The sequence below is a fragment of the Oxyura jamaicensis genome, chromosome 3, assembly GCF_011077185.1.
Source record: "Oxyura jamaicensis isolate SHBP4307 breed ruddy duck chromosome 3, BPBGC_Ojam_1.0, whole genome shotgun sequence".
NCBI classification, from domain to species: Eukaryota; Metazoa; Chordata; class Aves; order Anseriformes; family Anatidae; genus Oxyura; species Oxyura jamaicensis.
Window position 1 is genome coordinate 39,011,872 of NC_048895.1, and position 27,363 is coordinate 39,039,234.

At 36.0% G+C, this 27,363-nt stretch overlaps 1 long non-coding RNA gene across 1 annotated transcript; it reads right to left on the minus strand.

Annotated features, from left to right (window-relative positions):
* Window positions 1-1,318: 1,318 nt before the first annotated feature.
* LOC118164961 lies at window positions 1,319-21,042 on the minus strand. Its single transcript, XR_004749773.1, has 3 exons — window positions 20,757-21,042; window positions 12,976-13,155; window positions 1,319-1,961 (listed from the first exon to the last, which is right to left on the minus strand). It is a non-coding gene; the product is annotated as an uncharacterized LOC118164961 (long non-coding RNA).
* Window positions 21,043-27,363: the final 6,321 nt, after the last annotated feature.

Genomic DNA, 27,363 nt, shown 5'->3' on the forward strand with positions numbered 1-27,363 from the left:
CTGTATTTCAAAACATGCTAAACAGTGCTGTTCATCATTAGTATTTGTATTATGTAAACAAAATACATGGAAATGTATAAATTATTTCATTTTAAAAAAATCATATATACCTTAAAATAGTTGTGTATGTATGTTTTTATTAAATAAGTATATGAAAACACCTAAGTTTCAAAGTTTATTCATTTTTAATTTCTTAACAAAAAATAAATTTTTATTCCCATGGCCTGTATGAGTCATACTTACACAAGATTTCCTCTTTCTTTGCAAGTTGGAAAGATAATTTTGGCAGTAATGTTCATTAAAAAATAGTTGATGAAATGATCTCAAAGAGGATTTATTATTCAATATAAGTCTCTTTAAATGAATCATTTTTTATTTATTCAACGCACTTAAGACTCATTCATGAATTATTCGTTACCTGAAGTTGTATTTGAAATACCCATTTTAGGGCTTCTACTATATAACTCAAAGGCCAACAGGTCCAAATGGTTTCAAATCCTAAGTGAATTAAACATAAATGGTTTCAATTTTGCAAGACTGAGATCAGGTAAACTGCAGTAAAGTCTATAGTTAATATTCATTTCATATTTATAGTTTATGACAGCAAATCAAATAAATTGAAAATAGTATGCATGTCCATTCAAATAATTTTTAAATATAAAAGAATACATGTTCAGACTAATATTTAGCTTTGTTGTTGTTGTTGTTGTTGTTTTTCTCCTGCAGTCTTTCATTTTTTGTTCTTTTTCTATGTCATGTTAACCAGGGAGACATAGAAACAGAAATTAAAAAGGTGAAGGCCTGTCTCTATTAAGAGTTTGTATCAATGCCTCATAGTAGAGTATTTACCAGTGGAAATATAACTAACTTATAAATATCATTGCTAATACCAGATGAAATAATAAAATAGCTACTGCAAATGTCAAGGACAAGACAACCACATAGCCCAGTTTTCCAATAGCATTACACTGAAGAGCTAGTTGGCATACTTTTTCTCAGTAGATTATTTAACTTAATCACCACAAGATTTGCCAGTACGTAGGAGTGCCAGGACTAAGCAGCAGCAGTTTTTCTCATATTACATTTGAAAGTAGTTCTCCTTATGCCCAATATTCTTCCATAACTACTTCAAAAATATATATATATATATATATTTTTTTTTGTGCACTTGTGTTTTTGTTTGTTTGTTTGTTTGTTTTCAGGGGTGGTTTTTTGTTTGTTTGTTTGTTTTTAATTGCTTAGTGCAATTTCCACATTACTGAAAGGAAAACAGACAGATTATAAACCTCTAAACTAAAACCATTCTTTGACAGAATAATTTTGACAACATTAACATAATTAAAAAAATAAAATTAGATAGTCTGTTGTTCAATATTTTTAAACAACCTGGTACAGTTGAGCTCTCTTAGGACCATGATGTTTCAGAAGCAAGGTTTCTTAACATGCTTACATCAACTTAATTCATAGTGTTTATTTCATTGGAAGGCATATTTTGCATCCTAACTTAACCCATGATGCCTACACAGTTGAACCCATCTCTGTAAGATATGCCATAAGAAGTCTTTTTCTAAGAATTTGACATGAGCATTGAACAAATAGATAACTCAGGAGCTGATAACAGAGCAAAGTAGATTCCATGTAATAAATGAGATGTGTATTTAAAAAGATAGGACAAATTTGTGTGAATGATTCTGTGAATAACCAATCATATTCTACCAGATAATAGGCATGGAATATTATTTGTAATGTGAATAATCATATTTTTGAACACACGTCACATGCAAGTCTTTATCTGTAAGTATTATTAGAAGATAGTTTTATCTGTATTGTCAGTTTTAACATCACTGTATGTATTTTTGTAGTTATGCAGCATTGTCATGATCCATAAAGATGAAATATGTATTTGTCCAGTATTTCTCCAGGAATATCCAAGGAGAAGCAATGTGGTTTCCAGCTTTCTGCTGTACTGGGGAGAAAGAACAGAAGGGGAGAAGTTAGTGATTTTACTAATGACTTATAACAGCAATAAATGCAGTTCTTTATTCACATGGCAGTTCAGCTCTGAAAGCTAGTAGGTAAGTGGAGATGAGATATTGTTTCAGGAACTGAAATCAGCAAACACATAAATAAATGGGACTGTTCTTCCTTCTCCTTACATTCTGTGTTGGAATAAAATCCAGAGAAAAACAAATTAGTATTCCCTCAAAGACAATTAACAGAAAATTATAGAGCTCTGGCATATGCTTGTACACCATGGCTCTTGTTTTGCGTTAGAGGCTTCTCCTATAATGAAATAAATGTGTTTGTTTTTATTACTTTTCTTACAACAATATCATAATATATCACAATATCACAATATTGGGTGACAATATAAGATAAACCTCTCTAGATAAATACGCTATATATGACAGGTAGTATGTTATCTCAGAATATGCCAGGAAAAAAGCATTAAAGGAGCAAGGATTTACATTTTATTGGGAGAAAGGAGGTGAGAAAGTTACACAGAGAGCAATGGGAGTTCATTGCCTAACTGTTGCTTGTCAGACTTGTAACCTCCCTGCCACGTGGTCTGTGCTCTTTGATTCACAGACAAGCATTGATCTGACACAGCTGCATAAACTCAACTCAAACACTTGAGAAAACTGCTACCTTTCTGAAGAAGCTGGGAGAAAAGTTATAGAGAGGAATTAAGGGAGAGAAGAAAGGTAAAACTGCAGGCAAAGATAAGCCAGTCTACGCAAAACTGTCTGTGGTTCAGGGACTCGAGGGGTAAAGTGCTGCCATGAAGAGGCATCCAAAAACTAAGGAGAGACCTAGGGAGCTAGAAGGTGTTGTCAGCAAGAGTGATGGTGAGTCCACGCCAAGCAGCACCAGCAACCCGTCAGCACCTCATTTGTGCTCCTGGGCTCACTCAGGTTTGTTGGCAGAACTGCATGTTACATCTAGCTACCAGTAATCATGCTGGAAGTTAAATTTGTGTTTATCCTACTTTCAGTCTCTTTGTGTATGTTGCCTCAACAGAAGGACCAGAAGGAGATCCACGGGTTTTTGCCCATTCAAATGTCTTTCAAGCAGAAGAATGAGCCCATGTAAAAGCTAACATTTTACTACATTTGAGTCAGGAAGATAATGCTGTGAACCATCCTCCTTTCTTTATGATTGATTTACCCCCAAATTTATCCTGTGTCAGACTGCCTTTTTTTTTTTTTTTGCCTTTTTTTTTTTTTTTTCCCTCTTTGAAAACAGGTTGTCAATGGCTATATGGAGTTAAAGCTTTTAACAATAAGTATTGCTGTTTTCACTTGCTGCTACTGCAAAAGATTTCCATGCAAGTAGTGCTGAGTGCTGCTAGAGATGTTCCACTGAGTTTCAGTGGCTTCATTTAAGGTATTTGGAATTGGGAATTATTTACTACTACCCACAGTGATTTTTTATGGCATATAGAAATAGTGCTGGAGATGTTTTTTCTCTGGCAAATTAGCAAAAATAATATGCATCAAAAGGTCCTCTGATTTTCACTTCAAATCATTGGTCAATTGTTTTCAAACTGTACATAATTTCATGATACTGTAATATTTTTGCACATCCAAACCGTTACAGGATGATTTTAGCCATCTTCCTTTACAATCATTTCATGTGAGTGTTAGAAGTTTCCCATAATATCACCTATCAATATTTTTTGCAAAGCTGAAAAAAAAAAAAAAAATGAAATGTTCAGAATAGCATATAATTAGTTACCAAACTACTGTATTAAAATTACTACATTTAGGAAGCATAATGTTGTTCAGTGATCATTTTAGTGACCACAAGCACGTCCAAAAATCCCAAGATTGATAATCTCCTAACAAGAGACAAGATATTAAAAAAATCTTTGGATACTCAATAAAGAAGTAACTCATGCTGCCTGCCTCTGATATAGCTCAGTGGAAAAACAAACAAACAAACAAAAACTAACAATGTTTACCAATGAAGTTATATCTTCCCTTATTTCAGATTGAGAAGACAAGGCAGAGAAAGAGGATGTGACTGACCGTCATTCAAGGTGGTCCAAATTTCAAAATTTTGGAGGACCCACTCTCAGTTTGAGAGTCACACTTGTGCAATGCTCTAGCATGGCAGTGGCAACTCCTGCCTGATCCTGCATGAGGAGGGATGAATCTCCACTTCCACACCAGCTGTATCACCCAGAAGTAGCAAAATGGGGCTCAGACTTTAACCAGAAAGTCTTGAGAAGCATCAGGAAGTGGCATTTGACTGCGATGCTCAGGCTGCCACTCACATAGATTTTGTTGAAGATCACAAAAAACATCAGCCGAACCAGGATCAAAATCATGAACCATTTTTTTTCTACATTTTTGTGCATTTTATGACTTCAGTGAGATTATGCGGTGTGAGTTTTCTCATCCTGACTCAGTCCTGAAGGTGAATTTTTCCCTGTTGGATATCCAGGAAAGACAGATGAAAAGCATTATGATTTTATTGCAATGGTATGAGTTTGTCTATCCCATAAGTCAGTTAATTTATTCTGCTTATTCTTCATTCATTCCTGGACATGACCCTGCCAAATCCATTTGTTTTTCTAGAATTCATATTTTATTCTGAATGTGTTAACAATATTCTACAGTCTCTTTTGGGTTTCTGTGCAGGAAACTTCTGCATGCACGTTATTTACTTACCTTTCTTGTTTACAGCCACAAGCCCACTCAAAGTTTCACTCTTCTTAGGAAAAATAAGTTTTAAATGAATCTCAACTACTGAAAATTCCCAATTTTCTACTTGGGACATTTTCAACTCCTGAAAATTTCTGAATTTCTACTTGGAACATTTTTCACAGAAAGTTTTTTTGTTTGTTTGTTTTTCTTAGACTTGATGAAGCAAGCTGGGTTGAATGGAGTTTCTTCTTTATGGCTTTCCACAACTTATATGAGATAGGGCAGTATATTTCAGTACCTACTGTGGCAAAATTGATTTTTACTGAGTTCTGATAAAATAGTGGTAGCTTTTCACAGACTTATGAAATGAAAATTTCACATCTTCAGCCTAGTCTCCTGTAGATTTATCCTTATCTCAATATTCCTCAGAATTCTAAGAACCAAATTACTGATTTCTGGATAGTCAGTCTTCTTTCTTTGATGCTTTATTCTAACACAGTTTCTCAGTTGTGTGCACAGCTAAGAAAAGATGCCTCTAGCTTAGCAGATGGATGTTAACCAACACCTTTGGGGAGCCATTTTGGATTCAAAAGTTCATTGCACGTTCTACAATATCCCATTTGACTGTCTACCACATGTATACCAGACATGTTGGTAATGGGCTTAGAAACTGTGGAAAGCTTCACTGTTCATAACTAGGCTTACACATTGGTTTACCTAAATGTGCTTATTTTCCTTTCATCTAAATGTCATTGCATGTTTTTCAGGCCCTTGTAATGGTTTTCTTAACGTGAATAAGTATGCATTAAGTCTTGCAAACATTACCAAGCCACATGCTACAATTTTCTTTGACCGATTTTCAAATTGTTGTATCTGTCAATAACTGATTACTAAATTCTAAATCTAAGTACAGGTATGATCCCACTAAGGGGAAAAAAATACTGAAAGATTTTAATTTAGCAGTACTATTGCCGTTCACAAAAATGTTTCATTGTTACTCTCTATAGATTGCCTTGCTTTCTGGTAAGTAGCTAGAAATGTTCAGATTGTTTCATAAATATTTATTTTCTGCTCAAAGGAAATTTTCCTAATACTATTTCTGCTTTTACCAAGTCTTACTTACAAAATTTTAAAAAATAAATAAATAAAAATATTTTTGTTTACTTCCCAATTAAAACCATGAAAAGGTCCAAAGTGGATCTTTGTTTCTAGGGCATCACGTAATACCATTCTCCCACCAGATCCTGAAGAAAAGTCACTACAGAGAATATAAAGACTCTGCATAGTGTTGCCTGAGACTGCTGTGAAATGCCTGCGATAAGGATTGCCCTTGTGAAGTCAAGACAATCATTAAAACCATTGTGAAAATGAGATTTATAGCTTTTTCTTTTTTCATATAGAGTAAGCTCTGACCTGAGTTGCTGTAGAAACATAATGGGAGACAGCCAGTAGTCTGTAGTTCTGCTAGGGAAGCTATGTCACTTATAGAATGTCTTTAAAATCCAGAAAAATACAAAAAGATTCCATGAGCCTCTTCAGGATGCTACAGTGAATTAGCTGCATGATTTCCTGCCGCTCACTCAGATAACAAATCACTTTAAGAGGGAGTGGGGTAGAATTCATACATCTCAATATCAGTCTGCTACTCTGAGAAACACTGTTTTCAACTATTACTAACCAGGATCCATCAGTGGCTCACTGCTTTTCAGAACTAAAACCTAAAATTACCTTGCTGTGTATGCATTGCAACAGCCTCTGTCTTAATTAGGAAGAACACCCCAAATCCCAATACCTAAACAGGATCCAGAAACAAGACATCCCACTGTCAAAATCCTTTTTCAGAGCTCAATTCAGAATACATTTTAATTCAACGTACCACAGATTGTTGTTCCAGTTATCACTTTCAAAATTTATCTGGAGGTGGTAAAGATGACATTTATTTCTTTGACAGTCTCCCAAGGGAATAGGAGACTGGCACTTAATTCCCTCAGATTTTCCTCCTCTGATGTTCATCTCTTGCATGGAGGTTGTGGTGGTTTTACTGTGCTAGGCAGAGGAACACCACAACCGCTCTCTCACTTCCCCTCCTCAGATGAGGAGGGGAAGAAGTAAAGGAAAGAACAACTCACGGGTTGAGATAAGGATAATTTAATTAAAGAGAAAAAAATATTATTAAGGAAATATTATTATTAATTAAACAATTCAACTAAAGGGAAAAAGGGGAAGGGGAAAGAGGGAGGGGGAAAGGGAATAACAAAACAAAACAAGTAAAGGCTATGTGGTGGAAGTGCAGAGGAAAGAAATCACTCTCTACTTCCCACAAATGAGCGATGCTTGACCACGTCCTTGAAGCAGGGCCTCAACGCACGTAGCCGGTGTTCAGGAGGAGGACAGACGTTTTTGCAACGAGAGCCCGCCCCTCCCCTCTTCTTCCTTTTTCCACCTTTTATTGCTGAGTGTGACATCATATGGTATGGAATATCCCTTTGGTTGGTTTAGGTCAGCTGCCCTGCTGATGTTTCTTTCTCACTTTTGTGCCACCCCCTAGGAGGGTTAGAGAGAGTCCTGATGTGTGTCAGCACTTCTCAGCAGCAGACACAACACTGGTGTGATACCACTGATGTTCTAGCTATAAGTGCAGAGCGCAGCACTGTATGGGCTGCTGTAGGGAAAGTTAACATCCCAGCTAGACCCAGTACAGAGGCATACATCAGGAGCCAAACACTAACCTCCAAACTGAGGTCCTGTGTTTATCACCATAATTATTATTATATTGTGGAGAAGTGGCAGGGGGAGAAGGATAAAACTTGTTAAAAAACAAGCAAAGTTGTCAAAATACTAGTCTATAAGGGCTACTATATGCTGAAACCCCCTTTAAAATAGCAAAATATTTGAAATATACCTAGAATTATACACACCCATGAAATGTCTTTTGTTCCAGAGAAACCTAAAGTAACACCTGTCAAAATGAATTGAAATGGATCTACTTATTTCAACATCTGATTGTCAATTTCAATTAATGTTTGAAAGAAACAACAAAATTTCCCCCAAGACTAATCCTGTCCCAACAGGGCAGAGGGCTGTCATAGCAATGAGAGGCACACAGCTGAGTGGCACCTGGAAACCATGTAGAGCTTCCACCCAGCATCACAGGAAATGGCCCTGAGGGCAATGGCAAAAATTATTTTTTTGCAATCTTCTGTGCTCACTCTGCAATCAGTGAAGAGTGTGTTTGGATTGTTTTGCTTTGTCCATTCTCCCCTCTATTTACAAGCTGTAGTGTAAGGATACATCCTGCATAACTGACACTGAAGTTATTTGTCTTGAGATTTGAATTGGCAAATAAGAAAACTACTGGGACAGAACTGCTTAGATTGTATGTTCTTTGCCCAATAAGTAGTAACAGATGCTCATCTGCAATAAAATAACTTGAGCATTGCATGATATAAAATATACTGGACCACAAAAAATCTAAGAATTTTTCAGATTTTATTAGGACAATTACCTACATATTTTGAAAAATGAACGTACTCTAGAGTGCAATTTCAGTTACAAATCTTGTAAATTATTAGGGAAAAAAAAAATAAATATGTGCTGTTTCCTTTTCTTTAATGCTTTCTACCCAATTGTTTGACTTAAAATTCCTTCAACATTATTTGAATAATCTCCATAATACTTTTTTAATGCAGAATTGTCTCAGTTTTACAAATGGTCTACTTGATGCATAGGGAATTTTAAACCAACATTTCCAAAGCTTTTTTTTTTTTTATTTTTTTTTTTTTTAAATCACATAACGTGTGGATTTAAGTAGCTAATTTCAATACTTTCTGTAAGGTATTGTTGTGGTTTAACCCAGCTGGCAGCTAAACACCACACAGCCATTCACTCACCATCCCCCCTCCCTCTCTGCGATGGGGGAGAGAAACGGGAAAGTGAAGCCTGTGGGTTGAGATAAAGACAGTTTATTAAGATAGAAAATAATAATAATAATAATAATAATAATACGTACAAACAAGTGATGCACAATGCAATTGCTCACCACCCGCTGACCGATGCCCAGCCCAACCCCGAGCAGCTGGGGCCCCACCCTGGCTAGCCACCCCTATATATTGTTCAGCATGACGTCAGATGGTATGGAATACCCCTTTGGCCAGTTTGGGTCAGCTGTCCTGGGTCTGTCCCCTCCCAGCTCTTGCTGCACCCCCAGCCTGCCCGCTGGCAGGATAGAGCAAGAAGCTGAAAAGTCCTTGGCTTAGTGTAAGCATTGCTCTGCAGCAATTAAAACATCGGCATGTTATCAGCACTCTTCTCATCCTAATCCAAAACATAGCACCCTACCAGCTACTAGGAGGAAAAATAACTGTTTCCTAACTGAAACCAGGACAGGTATTAACTCTTTTTAAATTCAATAACAGTAACACTGACATTCAGAAGCTGTAAAACTCAGGACATGTTTTTCAGTGAAGGAATGTGAATCAGAGAAAGGAAACAAAGTACAGTGTTCCTAACATCTACCAAGGTTCCTAATTTAGCTGCCACATTAACGATAGATTTAAAGGAAACTTAGTCTCCCAGATTTCTCCTGGATTCTTTATACCTCTCTTGAATAAGACTATGTATTTTCTTCCACATCCCTGTTCTGACATCCCATCTAGAAAGAGATGTTCATATTTGTTTATACATGAAACAGTGATTTTATAATTCTTCCTAATGAATATTTACTTAAAGAAAAAAACAACCAAACAACAACAACAAAAAAGTTCATTATTAGTTTGTTTCCAAACACACATTTATTGCAGAAAGTGTGCCACATGTATGGCATGGAGGGAGGATGCACCATTGAAAAGTACATATGCCCTACAATGGCAGCTCCCAGCAAGGATTTACTTCTCTAATCAGGACAAGAACTGGTTCTTCATGAAAGGGCCTACATGTATATGTACATAGCCCACAGGTATACGACAGTAGTGAAGCCTTAATTTCAAGTGACAGAAGGAGATTTTGAGCATAGAATATATTGGGAGCATCCATAATTTCAATTAATCTCCATTTAGATGCCTCTGGAAGCCCAGATGACAACATGTGGAGCAGGAGTGAGCCTTCCCTTGTGCCAGCCTTGGCTTATCCCCTCGTCACTCGTGCAAAAAGCAAGTGTCACACCTGGGAATAGCCCCCTCCATCCTGAACACTACACAGTTGAACAACCATCCAGCCGGAAGAGAGAAAGCATAGGGCAATTTAATATATTCTGTCATTTTCTAGTCTGCTTTTCTTTGCTGTTTCACTGGGAAAATGAACATGACAAACATTGTACATTTAGGTGTTTGTAACCTGGGAGATTTTGTTAAGATTATAGAGCCCATAAAAGTAACATTTCTACCTACTACTAGCTCTGAAGTGAATCTGTCACTACTCATTAAATCAGCTACTTACAGTCAATGAGCCCCTGCTCAGAAGTCCTGCCTGGTTGTAACCAGTGAGAACAGTGAGTATTAGCAACTTCAGACAAGTGTGGTATAGCCAGCTAGGCAAACTTTTTTTTTTTTTTTTTTTTTTTTTTTTTTTTTCCCTGCATCTTATCCATGCATCTTTTAGAGGTTGTTCAACTGCTGCAGTAGCAGCCAAAGACTGTGCTACAAAATGCTTTCTTCCTGGGACAGATTCAATTTCTTTTCTAAGCTTCCACAGGCATATATGTGCAACCAAATGTAGTACTTAAACCATATACAAATAAAAATGCATATTACTTTGTTTCTATTTTGTGTGAATTTTAATTATCCTTATCTTGTGCTTTTTAGCAGCCAGAGACACCAGTTGCCAGAGCAGTAAGGAATTTTACTTAATAGGCATATTCAGATTTTTGTGTAGTACTAAAACCAGCTAAACATGCCAAAGCAAAGATCACAGAAGTGGAATGAAGTACTAATGCTAGAAAGGGCACTGATAGTATACTATCATTGGATCTCAGGCAAGATGTCTGGCAAGCGCCTACTCAGTAAAGCCAGACATTTTGGTTATGATTAATAGGACTATCAGGCCACAGAAAAGAATAAATCACTGCTACACCACTAGGCCCTGAAAGACAGATAAGCTTTTTGTTAGACAATAGGTATTTTTAGAGATCATCTGTTTTCTAGTGGAGCAAACAAGCCATAGGTCAATACTTACAGTTCACAAGGTGCATTAACAAACTGAGCATAAGTATATTTTTTTCAAGCCAGGGAAGATTTTGTAAGCCAAAACAGTACTTTTCACCTGTGATAATTCCCAGATGATTCAATACTTTATTTAGTGTATGCAGTAACCTGAGTACCCTTTTGGTTAGATCTTAGGAAACAGAAAGCTAGCTTTTATGTGTGCCTTGTATCAATTATGTGCAAGATGATCAAAACTGGAGAGCAGTGTACAGTCAGGAGTCAGGACAAGAGAGAGGGCATGTAGTTTTCTGAATGCCTCTGCAGCTCTGTGAAATATTTCTTTGAATACATTGATGTTGGATACCAGGTGATGTTTCCTTGATCTGATAAATCCATATTTATTTATTTATTTATTTATTTATTTTTAAGTCCACCACAGTCAGCAACTGTAGATTCCAGCGTAAAAATCTAAATGCCTAGGAAAACCCATAGCTTTTCTCATTGAATTATATGCTCTATTAAAATTTAGTGAGAGGTATGGTTTCCCATCCACCCTGTCTGTCTCTCTTTTTCCCATCAGATCAGCTGGTGCTCTTCAGCTGCTTTACTCCAAAGGATCTTCGTATCTCCTTGTCCCAGCAAGGCAATGATGAATTCAAGTTCCATAGGGAATGCTACGCAAGTGCAGTAGCTGTCTGAGTGTATAGCCTCTACAGACACTAGCAGCCACTTCTGCAGGCCTTTTCTGTTCTTCCTCTGTGTTTTTTCCTCCTTTTATTCTTTCCATAAATGAACTTTACTTATTTCTTTTCATCTCACACTGTAGATGCTATGAATGTTCACTCTTCACATCTAGAAAACTACAATGCTGGAGTTTAACAAAAAAAAATCCTTTTGCTACCCATCTGTGACAGGCCAGCGAGAACCATTTATTAAATGCATGCATGAAAGGACTTCCCTAATGATAAAAGAATCTATAGCTTGGGGGTAAGATAAGTCCTGTGTGCTGACCCCACTGTACTTCTCCTTCAGAAGATTCAAATTTCTTCTTCTTCATTTTTAATGAGGGAGGTTAGGAAATTAATAATTTATGATAAAAATATAATTAAATAAATTATTATTATTATTATTATTATCATTATTATCAAATTATCATTATTATTACTTCAGCCTCAGCAAAAATGAAAATCTCAGGACATAAAGAATATTGATGTGTTGTATTTATGCAGAAAACAAAGGGGATGAAAAGAAAAGAGAAAGGATACTTTCAAGTTATCTTGACACTTCCGTATCACAGGTATATTTCTATCTATTTAACTTGCATTTTCTGACTAGGTATGAGAACAGCCTTGGTAATCTCAATGATCCCAGTCAAGCTCTAACTATACAATAGCAAATAATTCCAAGATTGAAATTCATACATGGCTCTGTCAAAAAATTTAAAGCTTATTTTCAGAACAGAGAAAGAAGAAATAAAATATTATTCTTTTACATGTAAGTCAAACCTCTCTCAAACACAATTCACTGTGCTGCTAACCTAAAACAAAGATCTAATACAAAGCATGCATTTAAACATTAACAGAATTAGGATGCTCAATAGGATCTGTCCTGTTGATTTTACTTGTAGGAATCCCGGCTCTTTTCAAAAACTATAAGTTGACACAATTAATTAAAAAAAAAAAAAAAAAAAAGGATTTACATCTGTACTTGAATAGCCAATAGGACAACAACAACAACAAAATTTTAAAATGATATAATCTTATTTAAAGTGAGAGTGAGTGAATAAGAAATAGTCTTAACACTTCTGCTTTTCTTCTGAGACTGCAGCTCTACTGCCACACACTGCCAAAGTGGAATGGTACTTCAGCAAATGCAGTAAATCACGGCTGAATACAAGCAGCTTCCTTCCCGCATTCCCCCCCCCCCCCCCTTCTTTAGTTTGTTGAAGAAGATAGAAGAAATCACAGAGTCCAAGTAGTTAACAGTGCTGTGTGCTACCAGAGTAACGCCCCACATGCTTCTGTTTTAGTAAATGTACTAACCATATGTTATTTTCTCTCTCTTTGTTTTTCATGTTTCATAAACTATTCCTCTCTAGCCTTTTGCCATAAGCCAGACAGGAGGAGTGACTCATATGTTCTGGGATTTAAAAGGTACATTTTGTAAGCATAGTTAGTGAGTCTTACCTGCCAAAAATAAAGCTCCCTGAAGTTTCTTCAGAGATGAGTTGTCCAGTTTCCCTTAATCCCCAAATTTCAGTCATGGACTTGGTATTTACAAGTATATTTCTCCTTCATCTGTTTGGTTTTGAAATTCTTTTGAGTTGATGCCAAAGAGAAACTGCTGTATTTTGCTTGCCACCACCTCTGTAGAAGGAAGTAAATGGGAAGGAAGTCAATGCCACAACTATAAATTCTAACCCAGGAAAATCCGGAGATTAATTGAATCCACTTGTGAAATAGGTGATGAAAAGAAGTGAATCAGTGGTTGTTCAGCATTACTGATTCTGGAGGAAGTACATTTTTAAAGCACTAAATACTGTGGTGTCTGCATGTAGGTAATTACCCCTTACTGCTGGCTCAGAAGCAAACAACCTCAGAATGTCATTTGGTGCAACACTGAGAAAGAGAAAACATTGGTCTTGACCCATCGTTTTTAACGTCCTCTTTCCTGAGCCTTGAAATTCCCCCTTTGAAATATGAAAAGAAAGCTTTCCTGTCATGCACTAGTGCGAAACACTCAGAAAGGTGTTAGCTGAGATAGCTGGGATATAATCGCTTCAGGGCATACTGCATTTCATCCTGTGTAAATTGGCACCCACTTCAGAGTATGGAAATCTGTTGTTTGGTTAGGCGTATGTCGGAGAAGAAACATGTAACTCTGAGTACAGTCAACAGGGGACCACAAAAGGCATCAATTAGCAAAGGAGCATAGGAAGATTTTTTGCAGGATTGAAAGGAATAAATGTTTGCCATGGGAAAAAGGTAAAGTCATTTGAAGGACAGCATTATCATGTGTTTATTTTTCATCTAATTATTTGAAAATGTGCTAGGTTTTATTCACTTTCTTCTATACTGGGGAAGAATTACAAACATTAACAGAATGATTGTAACAGCAATACATGCTTACACAGGTTCAGAAGAAGGAGAAAATAGAGATTATATGGACTAAAATAACAGTTTATATTTTTAGGATAATGTCAGTGCAAATGTATATCTCATGATGTTATATACCCAAATACTCTTTCCCTCAAAACAGACCTGACTACTAAATTGAGTTACAATAAAAGTTCAGCAACAGCAAATAGTTTCCTGATTGAGCTCTGGTGGGTATTCACAGCCTATGGAAGGCTCATACATTCATTCACTTCCTTTTTTACTATTTTTTTTCAATTAACCTTTATTTTTTTTAGAAACTTGGATTGTTCATTTTGTTCCAGAATAGTTGCTTCTGTGTAGCAGGTTGTACAAAGATGCTGTCGTGTAGAAATCACCAGATTGCTTTGGCTTAGTATTCTCTGGAAATCATGAAAGAGACACAAACAGGGGAGCATGCTGCTTTGGCAGACTCAGCTACAATCTCATTCCTTTGTCATGGCATTTGTAAGTTTAAAAGTATATGTCAAATGTGTAATGATAGTAGTCATTGAGGTGAGAGTTTGAAGTATATATTTAAAATGTTATTTTCAATTATCTCACAAATACTCCTGGGTTATTGCACAGCATTTGGAAAACTCTCTGTAAAATTTCAACTATATTCACACACAAAAAGTCATGGGAATTCTGAAAACAGATGATATTCCATATTTTTACTCTTGGTCCTTGGCTGTTTTTTTCTGGCAACAATTTAGACATTCCTTTACCATCAATTCATAGTAAAAATGAATATGACCTCAAATTTTGAGTGATGGAATACAATCAAAATCGAGGATAATGTGTTTTGTCTCTCATTATTAGCTCTTCTGAGAACACCATGAATTCCTCTAAAAGCAACAAACTCCATAGTTTTCAAATGTACTGTAAAACATGCATAAGATTAGCTTTTAGTGTCAGCTGCTTTGGAAGCATGAAGTCCTATCAAGCAGAACTCTCCATTGACTCTGGTTTTGTCTTGTCCCATTCTGTCACTGTCTTCCCCTACCTGAAAATACATCCCAGTTTCTGCTACAGGACAACCAACCATGTGCTAGCTCTGCTGTGCCTCAATTCCTCAGCTAAAAGACATAGGATATAGTCGTTGCTACTGGACTTTACCAAATAGCTTTGCTATGGTGTCTCAGCTCCTTTTCAGGTCAGCATGCTATTCATTCAGCATGCAGTCATCATGCAGCAATTCCTAGGCTATGCCCATGTTGCTGAAGAAAAGATGAGGGACACAATGTTGGGCCCAAGGCTAAGTATAAGTTCTGTCTTGCAATCACATTGCTTTGGGCTATCCCTCACTGCAATGTAGAGACTTGGCTGGAGTAATCCAACACTAAGACAGATGATGACCTATTTTTATTTATTTATTTATTTATAGCATTGTCAACCAATTACCATTTATCATTCAAAGATAAATTGGCAGGAATTTGCTGAAGGGGGATAGTTAAAATAACAAGTAAAGGAGAATGTTTGTTATATAAAATGATTTCCTTTACCTGTCAGACAGAGAGAAAAAGCAGACATTAAACACCAAATTTAAAACTGTTACTTGGATGTGTTGTTTAAAATGTGGATTCTTCCTAGTACAGATAAATGATAAGCATAGTCTTTTGTAACACTACAAGTATAACATGATGGGCAAGCACTGTAGGAGGTCTTCATTTCTTGACTTGTTTTGAATTCTACAGCAATGTACAAGTGTCCCTTTGTCAGCATTTTTATTTATCTATGGTTCCCTTCCTAATTCTCTGAAATGTTCTAGTCTGTTCTCTAACTGGCTACATGATGCTTGCTTTCTTCTTCATAGAGCTGGATGAAACTTTTTTATTTTTATTTTTTTATTTTTTTCCAGCTGTCTTTTCTTGTGCAATGATACTTAGCTGCTTGGCTTATGAATAATAATAATAATAATAACAATAATAATAATAATAAAATAAAAAATAGCATGATTTCTCTTATCATTTTTTCCTCCTTGGAATCTTTGCCAAAGTGTGACTTTCCAGAAGTATGATACCCCCCCAGACCCCATGAATTTGTGACACCATTTCCTAACAACTTCAGTATACATCAATAATGGTTCAAAAGTTCACTAACATATGTTGGTCTCTTCACCTAGGCTGATTCAGATGGTTACAACACATAGTTACAGTACATGAAAGACAGTGTTTTGTGATACAGCATGTGTTTTATATATATTTAGAATAGCATGAACCCAGCCTGACCTGACACGCATATGAAAATCTGCTGTAACTAATACTAGCTTTCCACGGGTCTTTGCTGATTATTCTTAGTTCCACTACAATGTTTTAATACAGTTCTTAGTTTTAGATTATTTTCCTCATTTTGCTCCCTTTTTCTTCATTGTTGAATTTGTCAGTAAACTCTCCTCTTAGGTAGCACAGCTAATACTAGCTGGCATCAATTTCCTGGTCCACAGGGCCCTACCATGCCTGTCGCTAATAATTCAACTTGTTTGGCTTGATAAGAAAACACTGTCAACAAACAACGGAGCACTGCAATTGGATTCCACAGATACTGAAATTCTAACTTGTAAACAAATCTGCAAGACAAGTATACTTGCCTTTCTTCTTGTTTCCTTCTTGTATTTTAGGAAATGAGAGATGGCAAGAATGCTTGCAGAAGTTGTGTTTCAATCACTTATTAGACTAATGACAATCTGAAATTTGCCATTGTTTTCATGGGTATTTACACTACAGCACAACAACAGAATGGAAACAAAAACTGTGACAAGCATGCTCAATAATGACTATGCAGCTCAACTCAAATACTTGCAACTGTCGCTTCTCATTCAATTTGCAATCAACAAATTATTCTCCCAGAGGTAATCACCTCATTACTGATTTTTTAATTATTTTTTAATATATTTTTTGTGACTTCAGAGAGCTCTGGATCACCTCATTACTGCTTGATAATAGTCAAGGCAAGAGGTGGAATTTATAAAGACTTCAGGTAGGAATTTAAGCAATTACCATTGTATTAGCAGCCTACAAATGTGATTGGAGAAGAATCCCCAAAGATATTAGTTGCTATCAAAATCCATTTCTTTGCTGATTCTTTCAGCTGCATGTAATAGCTTAACCAGAAAGAATGAGAATGAATGCCTTGGTCCCAGAAGGATAAGTTAGGTTGGCCTTTTCCTATAACAAGGCAAAATGAAAGCACATTTGCAGCTCTTATATAACCTTCAGAAATTGTAACTCGACTCTCATCATTGTGGTGGTGACAGCTTATGTTTGAAGTAGTCCCAGGACAATTTCTTTTTATCCTTCATATTCACAGCTAATCACAAGGAAAAGTTCCTGGCTATTCATTTTCAAATCATGCAATGGCTCTCTAACAGTAAACATTCTGTTAGAATAACTCAGAAAATAGTTTTTTCATTCCATAGAAAATGTTGAATTACCAGCAGAAAACAATTGAAAGCTCATATATTTTTCTCTGTAACTCATAACTCATGGTACTTTGGTGCCAAACTACTGCCATAACCCTTCTACCCCCCCTCTCTTGACAGGCCCTTATGATACCTGCTACTGCTCAATGTCATCTGCTGAAACAGTAACAACAACAGCAAAAGACCGAATATTTTTTGCAAAGTTTTCTTCCTTGAATAGTTTTGTCTAAATACATTTGGTACAAACTTTGCAGCTTTAAATTAGGCTAATTCATTGACTTAATTGGGACCCATATTTCAGGGCAATAACTAGATTCACCTTGAAGACCACTAGCAGGTTTTAAGGTAAACAGGTTTCAAGAAGCTGGAAGTATTGCCAGCAGGGGGCAGAGGCAGAATTCTTTCCTATTTGCTTGTATTTGTCCTTGACAAGGAACCATTTGACAGCCTGCTGTTAAGGGCTACTAACAGCCATTCTTCCCCCAGAGAAAAGGGAAGGAAGGGCTGGAGCATTGGTCTGCTCTGGAAGCTAGAGTTATAGAAGCAATCCTGTGCATTCTCTTCTTGTAAACTTCAGAATATTTGAATTAAATAAAATTGCTTCAAAGAAGTAAACTTTTCACTTCGCTCTTTGTATGCTGTATTTTTTGCTCATCTGTTCAAAATGCACAGATTTTGTTCCTCAAAAACACTTCTGTCCCAGATTAGAAACTTCAATTATTTATAGTTCACAGTAGTAACCATAAGAGAGAATATTACAACTGTATACAGAGCTTTAAATGAGGTAAAACCCAGCTCTTAGCCCCCTGAATTCAGTGGCAATTCTTAATGACTTCTCTGAGAAAGCAGCTAGGAGACAGATGTCACAGATGTAAAACAACTCCAAAGTTAAGATGGTGAAAAAGAAAGTGGTCACAGAGTAACAATTGTAGAACTTTATAGAACAGTATAGTAATTACAACTATAGTATTTCATTTAAAATGTAAATAACATGCAATGTGGATATCTTCCTTTTTTTTTTTTTTTTTTTTTTTTTTTAAATTACTACACAAGTAGTCTATGGAATTATTTTCCCAGTAATTTTATTAGTACCTTTCTTTCTCTTTGGTTATCTATTTGGCTTGTTACACCACAGCCAGGTTGGGACTGTAAGCTTCTCATGGCAGCTATTTAGTGAAAGCACTATAATGCAGTCATGCTACCTTTAGGATTCTTCCAAGGTTTTGGAGTTAGCTTTGGGTCCTGCCTCCATACATAACATGTGGTCATTCAGAACCCCCACTTTTCAAGTTGTTACTTCAGCAGATTTAACATGAGATTTCCTTGGCTAGAAGTAGAAAAGATATTTTACATCTTCAGATCCATAATGAGAGATCAATTAACATGAGTGTGGGCAACTCTGCTTTGGATATTGATGCCTGAATTTCCTTTCACACAGGTTTAGTGACAGGGATTTTCATCTGCAGTTTCCACAATCTGAAATCTATTCTCTGAGAAACAAAAGAGAAAAAATAATAATAATAATAATAATAATAATATCCAAGGTAAATGTGAAGTTGCATTGGTAAATCCACACCAGTAAAACCTTTCATTAACTTCAGCCATAACTTACAAAGAGACCTTCTTGTGTAGGTTAAAAAGTCTGGCTCACGGATCTCAAAGAGGATTTTTGAAATCTATTCACATGAGAAATGCCTTTCTCATGACAAGAGATTGCTGAGATTTCTCACTGACAAGATTAGCATTAAAAAAAAATCCTCCTTTTGATACAGTTTCAAAAAGGTTTCTATCAAACAGGTATACTCCTTCTCTAGTGCTTCCTGATTCTCTTGGCATTGTTGAAGGAGGGACACTGACAGGCAATATTACACATTCCCTGGGATACAAATTTTTCCTGAAGAACCCCCCAAAATGCATATCCCTTTAATTTTCAATATCCTGCACTCGTTGCACTGATATTTCATAGTCTTCTGTCTTCTCTGCCTCTTGGGCATATGACGCTTGGGCATATGACACTTGGGCATATGGCAGTATATCATAGTGCTGGCTAGTGATTTACTCAAAATCATGTGCAGAGAAGGTGTCATAAATCATCAAATGAAAGCAGAACACTGTCTCTGGGAAGAGTTGGGTTACCAAACAACAAGCACACAGTTTTGGGAAAATCCTTTATGTTCCTCTCAAAAATATTACCAAGATCTTTAAGATTAAAATTTCACAGAGTAAAACAACCATCAGCATTTCATTTTGCCTGTGTTATGTTTTATTCCCAAGTCTTCCTTAAATAAATGCAAAATGTTTTGCTTACCATTAAGCATCTTGTCCACTCATTCAAAAGCAATTGTTTAAAACCTTTCCTATTATATTTTATGCATCTGTAATTTTTCTGTTTTTCTTCTCCTTTGCAATTTACCGGTCTTATATTCAGAAGATAGTATGGAAATTCCTGGACTGTAGTCCTTTGACATCATTTTCACAGTTGAGTGATAATGTACATATACCAAGGCATGAAAAGAAACAGCAAGACACACATCATTAGCTGCTTGATAAGCAAAGGAGACCCTTGGGTTCTTCTCATCCAGACAAGAGAAGCTGGGCTGCAGGCTAGGGCCAGGCTTGCTTGCTTGCTTCCTTTTCTTTCCTTCCTGTCACAGTTCCTTCTCATCAAGTTGTATGTATGACCAAACATTTAGTTGCCAGGAAACTCGCCCTTCAACTTTTCTAGAGCTGAAGAAACAAGCTGACATTCACAGGTTCCTCTCCCCAGAGAGAGTGCTGTAGTTTCTGGAGCTGGAGAAGGTGCAGCCATCAAGGATGTAAAAGCAGAAACAGAGCCAGACATGCAGGAGACAGAACAAAAAAATGTGGATTTTGAACAGAGAACTGGTGAGCAGCCATTTAAGATGTAAATGAAAATTAACCAGCAAGTGACTATTCAATGAGCAGATGTCACTTATGTTAGGAACTCCTCTAAGTCCGGAAGTAGCCCTAAGAACAATTTTGAAGCTGTCACACATGCTTTTATAATACATAGGTGTGCTCTGGTAATTTTTTTATTTTTTTATTTTTTTTTCTTTTTGTGGGGTGGGGGACAAAAAAAAAGCAAAACAAACAAAAATCTATTCAATACATATACAGTGAAGTACAACCAGATGATATTGTTTCTTTCATGGGAAAGAATACCAGGTAATGATGGTAAAATCAGTCTAGCAGGAAAATTTTTAATCACAACTACTGTCTGGAAGTTTTAAACAACCTGAATTTAAAGTAACACCTATTTTTACCAGGAAAAATAAACACAGAAATGCTACTAAGGGAAGAGACTTAATTTCTTTTGCATTTGAATAGAAATGACAGTTCAGTGACAGAGTAAGTGGAACAAATCTTTTGACTATGCAGCTGTTTGACTTACATGATTTCTGAGGTGATGCTTTCTGATTTAAAAAATTATAAATAGGAGCTGGCAGGTTTAGGCTGCTTGGATCCAGGTTTTTCCTCACAGAGACCAGTGTCAGGCTCAACTGAATTGTATGAAATTGAGTTCTTGGCCAGCTTTTATGTTTGGTCTATTAAAACCTGGATAATGAAGAAAAGTCAATACCCTCCCATATATAATTTTGTTAGCATTGTATTTTTCAGTGCAGCATATTATAAACTCTTGCTTGAGTAGGCCTGGATGCATTCTGTGAATTAAACAGGCATTAGACTGGAACATGGGTAAAGTTTTATTTTCAGAGCAGCATGTTTAGGAGAGATTTAATATGAGCATACATATTTCTGCTTTTGTGCAAAAGTGTGTGCAAGATATTTTTATTATTATTATTCTGTGATATAATTATCATAAAACTTCTTCCACTGCAAATATCTTTGCCAGTTTTAACACTAACCATGAATAGATCAAAAGAGCCCATGTAGCTTCAGAATCTTACTACTAAAAGAAAATAATAATAATAATAATAATAACAATAATAATTTTTAGTAAGAAGTGGAGATATGTTAATCATTTTACTATTTCTTTGAAAGAGCTCTTTACAGTAAATAGAATACAAGAAATAAATGATAATTGGGATAGATCTGCCTATCTTTTGCTATTTCTGCTATATTCTTTATTTGTAACACTAAAGGCAGTTTTATAGCAACATTATCATTGTTTCTTATTTTCTGTGTTCCTTCTGCTTCATCCTAATCTTCAGACTTCAGATTCCTCAGACTCATTTCAAAACCTGCAAAAAGACCTAATTATTCCATTGCAACTATACAGCTACCGTTGATCTAATCTGGGTGTATGTCACAACGATGGAGATAGGAGGCAGGGTTTGCTATTTTCCTTAAAGAAAAATCTCTCTTCAGTTTCTGCAGGTGGATTTTACATTAAAAGCAATGAATTTTCTGCCTGTAACCAAGAAAAGGAGCATCTAAAATGTTGATGCTTGGCTTTCTTCCCTGTGCCTTTAATGCTTTCAACCTGTATTCCTTTTTCAGCAATGCCATTGGGACTGACCTCCTCACCTCTCCAAATTCAATTCTTCCTCAGACACCCCAAACTACTACCCATGGTCCATTGCTCTAGTACCCTTCCAGCATTCACAAGAGTTTTATTAGGAATATCAGAGGACACATTCCTGCCTATTCCCTTCAATACTGGTTATGATCCATCTGCCTATAAATTTGCCTAATAGTTTTTGAAACTCTGATAATATTTTCCAGCCTTTTTTTTCCCCCCAGGTCAATAAATTTTAGAAGTTCATAATTCACCATGAAAAAAACACCTTGCTTTATATTAGCTATCTTAAGTAAGTTTTGTAACAATTATATTGCTTATTCCTTAGTTCTTTTACTGTGGGATTTGGTAAGCAACAGGTCTGCATTTACCTCACCCTTTGTTTTCATGATTTTGAAAACAGAATCACAGAATAGTTTAAAGGGGACTCTGAATATCATCTAGTCTAACTCCCTACCAAGCAGGATCACCTAGAGCACATTGCACAGGATGACATCCAAGCAGGTTTTAAATATCTCCAGAGAAATAGACTCCACAACCTCTCTGGACAAACCTCAGACAGGTTTTCCTTCCAAGGTGGAATTATTAATAATAATTAAAATATTTTTATTAAAATATACATTTTAAATATATAAAATGCCTTTGAAATTTAATCAAGTTACCAGAAATGCTGAGGTCTCTCTGAAGAGCTGTGGCATTATATGTTTCTTAGGCCTTTTTTTCTCTTTTTGACAGCTTTGTTCTCATACATACTAATATGATCAGGAGGGGTTCCTGCCTCATTGTGCATGTAATTCAGCGAGAAATCCTGACTTTTGTTTCAACATTTTGTTCTGTTAATGAGATCAGAAATGAATTCAGAGATTCTTCAGCAGACAAAAAATCAAATTTCTTTTGGAGGTATTATGTCTGAGGGCTGATACTCTGGATGTTTTCATAAGATAACTTCTCACAGGATAATCCTCCTTATAAATGCTTTATAGGGTCTCTACATAAAAGCAAACAATCTGAAAGCCTTATAAAATGAATTACCTAACTTATCCTTGAGTTTAGAGAATCAGATAAAACTGAGGAAATTATGAGCAGTTGAATGAGAAAGTGATGTTTTCCTTTTTACATTCCAGAACCATTGGATCTTTCTGTATGCACACAGAATGGTAGAATCATAAGATGATAGAATGGCTTGGGTTGGAAAGGTTTTTAAGGGTTATCTAGTTCCCACACCCTGCTGTGGACAGGGACACCTCCCACTAGACCAGATTGCTCAGAGCCCAATCCAACATGGCCTTGAACACTTCCAGGGATGGGGCATCCATATCTGGGCAACCTGTTCCAGTGCTCCACCACTCTCTGAGGGAAGAATTTCTTCCAAAGTTCTAATCTACATCTCCTCTCTTTCAGTTTAAAGACATTCTCCCTTGTTCTAACATTATCTGACTGAGAATATATTTGATAATCTGAATTAAAGCTTTTTATGTAATTGGTAGCGATAAATCTATATAAAACTACCTTATCATTTCACAAGACTTCTTTTGTTGCTGGTTTTCCATTTGGTAAGTGATTTTATTGATTTTTCCTCCAAAATAATTTCTCTCTACCACATTTTTAGTATTGTCAGTATAATACAATTTAATCAGTGTCCCCCTTACTATTAACATCTGTCTCTGTAACTGCAGATACATTACAGTTTCAGGGGCTCTGCTTTTGCAAAGGTAAACATATTCAAAACTGCAGTGCAGATAAAAGTACTTGGGACCTACCAATAAAAGATTGGTTTACATCTAAAATATGAATATGCATAATTCTTTGGAGGAGAAAATAATTTTCATTAAATATTCTTGTAGAATGTGCTCTAGCCACTTAATCATATCCCAGAAAAAAAAAAAAAAAAAAAAAAAAAAAAAAAAAAAAAAAAGTGGGTGGTCCTGCTTAGGTCTCTTAGATCTTTGGTTACAGTAAATTATGATATGCTCTTATGAACTTATAGACCTTGAACTTTATGCCTGATAACTTTGACTCTATCTTATAGAGCATAAGGCTCATGGTTTTAACATTCATACTGATCAAAGTGAGCCTGAGGAAATTTAGAATGACTGTCAACCTTTCCCTTTCTAATTTTACAACATTTATATTCAGCACATCTGACAAGAGACTCAAGTTCATTGGGCAGAGCTGAACACCACTTCAAACAACAAGCCACTTTTCAGATACATTTACTGCTAGGAAGGTAGAACACTTTCCTGGAAAATTCAGGTTAATATGTTTCATAACAGCTACAGAAAATTTCCTTTCACCAAATTTTCATTTTACTTTTAGGACAAAAAGAAAATCCTATTCAGAATTAGTATGCAGGCTGTAACTGTTTTTGGTTGGTTGATTGGTTGGTTAGTTCCCTTTTTCCTTTCCTGGATAACATTTTAACATTTTTCTGCTTTGTCTTTAAGGTTCTTTTCTTTGCTGCTCAGCCAAAGGCAAGTGTCTAAGAAACTTTTCCATATGAAGAACTGCAGTGTAATAAGCAGCTGTCAAAAAAAAAGCAAAACAATCTAATAAGCAGGCAAATAAAAGCATAGGTACTTTATTTTTTATTTTATTTTTATTTTTTTCCCCTTAAACAGAGGCTTGTTCTGTGTAACAACATATCTTATAATACCAGGCAGAAATCATTCTATGATGTTGCAGCTAATCCTGCCATTAGTATAACAGAGCACTGAGAGATAAATTCTGTGAGGAATTTACTGCAGGTGCATAAATCACAAACTATCAGCTTTAACCTTCAGGCAGATGAGTTTAATTACTGCATTGCAGTTTATCCAAATAATTTTGCACTTCATTCTGGCTGTAAGACTGACATATATTGACATAGATAAACATAAGCCTTTAGTCACAATCCTATGAAGTAGGAGCGTGTCACTTTCAGACATCCACAGTGTAATGGCTAATTAATGTTCAGGCTGTAGAAGCAGAAGTTTTTATTGGCTGTGATCTAGGCAATTAGCTCAGCTGTGATAGTTTTGTAAAAATTTGCTTTGTTGTAGGCATCATGCAACAACTGAAACAGTATGATACTCTATCACAAATTCCTTTTAGTAACATGTACTAACTGTAATTAGTAGCTAGTAGTGACTACCTATCAGTGTTATTTTACCTTAAAATTGGGTCAAGTGTTGCAGGGGTAAAATAAACGCATAAAATTTTGACTTAATGATAGCTACTGCTTTCTTGTCAAAAATAAAACTGAGATCCCACTGTGTACTGACTGCACAATGACACAGTGAGAGAAGACCATTGCCAGCACCAAGTCCTATGCATCATGGAAATATGATTTCTTAAATCCTCAAAATCTTATTATTATCTTCATTTCTTGAGTTAGCAAGTATGGACAAAGAGATTATAATTCTATTCAGGAGATTTTAAGTAATTTAATCAAAATTCTTGTGAATTATAGGACATCAGGTTTCACAGTTTGTCCTCAATTTACTTCAATCCCTTCAACATCTTTATAATTCACCTTGTGGAATTATGGAGGCAAGGACATGTTTTGAATGGAATTGCTCCAATACAAGATCCCAGATATCTCCAAATCCAAACCAAAGACTCTGGGAAGAATTGGTATGTTTAGCTGATCTTCTTCTTTAGTCAGCAAAAGTAACAGCAAGAAGTTTAATTAGTTAACTAACTGCACCTCCCATTGCTGTAGTCAAATTAGTTTTGTCTGCTGGCACTTAGCACATAGTTGAATGTGTACTCTCAGGAAATTTACAGTTTACATCTTAACTTGCTAGGGGGACCTTTATTTACTCAAGAATAACTTTGCACAAACATTCCAAAATATTTTGCACAGTTTGACATTCTTAATTCATGCACTGATGGATCTGCATTTTGTTTTTAGTTTGTTTCCCTCTTCCAGAAGTGCTTGGCTCATGGTTTTAAAATTGGTATCTATAAATGGGAAAAATAATAATAATAATAATAATAAAATAAATGTTTTGGCTACTTAATTTGCTTTCTTGTGATGTGAGACTGGTCACATGGATGGAAACAAAAGCTTAATTATTTGCATGGTCGCTCACAGCAAAGGGTAAGTGTTGCCCTTGTGTTCCCTGAATCCTGTTAAGTAATGCCCTCTTAATCACCAACTCATACAGGTGGGAATTTATCTTTTCTATGCTCCTGACTTTCTGACCAAGTTACTATACTTCTCAGCAAATTTTATTGCTTTTTACATTGTATCAAAACATGTTTAACTCTGCAACCCCTCCTCTTCTAGAAGTTGCATAACTTTTGGGGAATGACTGAGGAAAGTCCAGATTTGACAGATTGTTTATAACAAAGAACCACATTACTTTGTAGAAAATAAACAAATTCTGTTCTTTTGTAAGGTACCAAGGTGCTATATTGACTTCACATAAATTCCTAATAACTGAAACTCTCCCCATGACTTTTTTAGGTAGCTGACCCAGCTAGAAGTCCTACTGTTTTACAATAGCCACTTAGTAAATATTCCAAAGAAAATTCATGTGGATCTCACAGATTAATGTTATATAAGCCCTTTGAGGAAATAATTACTTAAATACACAAAAGTATTAGATGGGTAATTATATAAACATTAAACTGCAGAGCTATATTTAGTATAATCTATTCCTTATAAGTGATTGAGCATTTGTTACAATTATTTATATATAATTATTTATAATAAGCATGAAGAAGGTATTTTTGTAAATAAACCTTTCTATGAAGTGAACACATGAAGAAAACTAATTCTCTTTAGTAAATGGGATCGTTTAGCCTGAGGAACAGGTGTTCATCAAAGTATCCACTTTATGTCTGACCACTCTTGTTTTAGCCCCACTTGTATTTGGTAAGCCATTGAAGTCAATGCACATTTCTTTTCTCTTGCTACCAGGGTTTTTTTTTTTTTTTTCTTTCCCTCTATTACAAGGTTAATACTGTTTTTGACATACCTGTTAACAGATATTGTCACACAACTTCATTTGTTGTGTGGGCCTTAAAAACAGCAGGAAACTCTATTCCTTTCTCTTCAGTGGCATAGAGATCACCCAGAAAAGCAGCAGTTGCACTTGCGTTGTCCAGCTCAAGCAAACCTTGTCACTTTGAGACTAAGTGTGACAGAGACAGAGGTCAAACCTTGGTGCCACACCTGCCTGAGCAGCCTGAACAAATCCTTGCCCAGAAAATCCCCACACCCACCCCACAGGGTAACAGACCCTGCACCACCAGTATCCCCCACCATCTGCTCCCATAAAGGCGCAGCATCACAGGACTCCAGCCCGGAACAGGTATCTCTATGCCTCTTTGCTCACACAGTAACTTACCTCTGTCCTATCTCCATCAGATTACCAGTGAAAGACCATTGTTTTCAGCAGTGGTTTCCCCTCCCTCTCTATAAAGTGGTTTTCTGTGAAAAGAGTCCATTGAGTTCAGTGCCACACCAGCAGTTTACTTTTGTCTCGAATGGGTTCCCCTGGGGCTTCTGTTTGTGGTTAACCTTTAGGAA